Source organism: Oncorhynchus tshawytscha, unplaced genomic scaffold (assembly GCF_018296145.1).
Source record: "Oncorhynchus tshawytscha isolate Ot180627B unplaced genomic scaffold, Otsh_v2.0 Un_contig_1482_pilon_pilon, whole genome shotgun sequence".
Classification (NCBI taxonomy): domain Eukaryota; kingdom Metazoa; phylum Chordata; class Actinopteri; order Salmoniformes; family Salmonidae; genus Oncorhynchus; species Oncorhynchus tshawytscha.
In genome coordinates this window covers 196-2,838 of record NW_024607241.1, presented here as the reverse complement: position 1 = coordinate 2,838, position 2,643 = coordinate 196, and the positions used below count along the sequence as shown (strand labels likewise).

Here is a 2,643-nt window from a genome sequence, read left to right as displayed (position 1 = left end):
CCACACCCTGGCCTGACCAAATACATAAAGATAAACACAAAATACTTTGACCTAAACTTACACAAACACTTTTGCTTTCGCTGTAAAGCATAATTTCAAAATCTGACACAACAGGTGGATTAACATAAGGCTAAACTGTGTTTTCCTGTATTGCACTTGTGATTTCATGACTATAAATATTTTTAGTAATATTTATTGAATGCTATTCAGAGGTTGTTGATGACACTTAACCCGTTAACGGGATTGCAGCCATAATAAGTTAATCCCTTCTCTTAACATGTATGGCCCCATAATCAAGCAGCTGACCAATTACGCAAGACTTTAGTTCTAAGTTAACTGAGATTAATCAACAACTGGATACATTTCTTTATTTCTAAAGTGAAACTATCCTCCGCATTGGAGTATCTCTACAAGTACAAGTTTAACCAGTATTTCAGTTGTTTTACCGTCCCATGAAGAAGTGTGGCAGGCCTGTGAGGAAGGATCCTACAGCCATGAGGAAACAGCCCATAGCAATGAACCTGGGCCGGTGCAGCTTCGCCCCAAAATGGCTGACCACAGCCAGGAACAGCAGGTTACCTGCAAGAAACCACAACACTGCAGTAGTCAGGAATAGCAAATTATAAACACTGTTATTTTTTAAACTAAAAATGGCATATCAGTTTGGATACTAGGCTGCAACAACATAGCATCAAATAAAACAATGTTAGGGGTTTGACAGTAGAGTCATGGACAAACGCCAGTCAATCAATTAATAGGAACAACTATAAAACTGGACAGTATTGAGAGCAGACTGATTGAAGCACAAAAAAATGGATCACACTGTAGTCTGTATCTGGTTTTTACTACATGAATTCTCAAGCAACTCAATGTTATTGTTGAAACCCATCTCAAAGCTGCCGTCTATGAGTCCGATGAGACAGCTGGACAGGTCAAAGTGTCTCTCTGAGTGATGGCACTCTTCATGTAGGTCCCTGACAGAGCTTTGGTGAAGGAGGTGAACTACAGGGCCACGATGAACTGCTGACAAACACAAGAGAGAGAACATTAGTGTGTGTTTGTCCGTGTGTATGTGCATGCGTGGATGCGTGTGCAGACAGAGTACATGTGTAGCTGAGGTGGCCTGCAATAGTAAAAAGAACGGACACAAATTTACGTCTGCAAAGTTCTGCCGCTTTCTTTATTTTGAAGAATATTTTTTTTCTCTTGTTCAATTATCTATTTTCTTGTTAGTACTTTGAAAATATTCACATCAAACAAGTGCACACTTTAAATTACACAACATAAATGCACTTTACCTAAAGCAGAATTCAAAAATGTTCCACAAATAACCCTGTCTTAGTGTACGGTTTCACATGAAAACCACAATGTATTTCACATTCATACAATAGAAACACCTATATATGAAACCATAAATAACTGAATGTTTCTCTATATACCGCTACCTCTATAGAAAAGTGACAACAATACATTCAGCTTTAAGATGGTGGCACCTCCAGAAAATCGTCTCTCTCTCACTGTATGCACTAAAAGTCCACCAGACTGAGCGTGCTCGGCCACTTTACCAGCTAGTGAGCACAATTTTACACAAAACAACCAATAACATGTAAAAACCAACTCAGAAATCCCTAACAAATGGATTCTTGATAAAAAATCTCCTAGACAAAATCCAGTACAAGTCAGCTACTCAGTAAACATAGTCTTTGTGACTCAAATTTTTTTTTTTTTTACCTCAGCTAGCATCAAGCTAACATATACTCTCACTCAATGTAAATCACCTTCTTCTCTCACTCAGTTCGACACAAAGCCAAAACAAAACCTTTCCTAATGTGATAATATCTGGACAACGTTGTTAAATAGCATGTTATTACATATTGTGTATATATTTGAACGTTTGAAGTGCTGTTACATACCTGTAATAGTAAAAGAACAGAGACAGTTTACCTCTGTAAAGTTCTGGTCCTTATTCTGCAGAATGGTGAGCTCTTGGCCAGAACTTGCTGTTTCTCCTGCTACAACAGTGCAAAAGCGCCATCTATTGGCCTGATGGACTGCTAACGCTAAAGTATGTAGAAAATACATTTTAGATTCATTAAGACAAATACTTAAACAAATGGGGGGATAAATAATAAATGTGTCTGTTTTTAGTGACTTTGTTTTCAACCCATTACACATGCACAATCATACATGTGTATTTTAAAGCATTATTAAGATCCTTGAGTGTGGAACTGCAGGGCGTTTAGGCAAAAACCACATGAATTTCACATGTGAACACGGGAAGTGTTCCAAAAACATGTTTTAATGTAATCTTATGTGAAGATAATGTGATAACATGTAAAGCAACATGTGATTACATTAAACTACACATGTGAAAATGTGATCACGTTGTGTTCCAAAATGTAATTTGTGCTCACATAAAATGTAAGTTGAAATCATGTGGTTTTTCTGTAAGGGCAGGAATATAAGATGCATTTTGATGTTATGTTTGATGTTACATGATCTTGAAAATGCAATGTTCTTTGAGGTTCTTCCATGTTCCTTTCCATGTATTTTCCATTTTACTTTCCCTCAGTCCTTTTCACTTTCCTTGTCAAAACAAGCTCTGTCCCCGTCAAGACTTATTCAGCTTCTGATGGATTTTAA

General features: G+C 37.2%; 1 long non-coding RNA gene across 1 annotated transcript; it reads right to left on the bottom strand.

Annotated features, from left to right (window-relative positions):
* Window positions 1–280: 280 nt before the first annotated feature.
* Window positions 281–2,124, bottom strand: LOC121842419. The gene is made up of 3 exons (XR_006081103.1): window positions 1,914–2,124; window positions 824–1,023; window positions 281–579 (listed from the first exon to the last, which is right to left on the bottom strand). It is a non-coding gene; the product is annotated as an uncharacterized LOC121842419 (long non-coding RNA).
* Window positions 2,125–2,643: the final 519 nt, after the last annotated feature.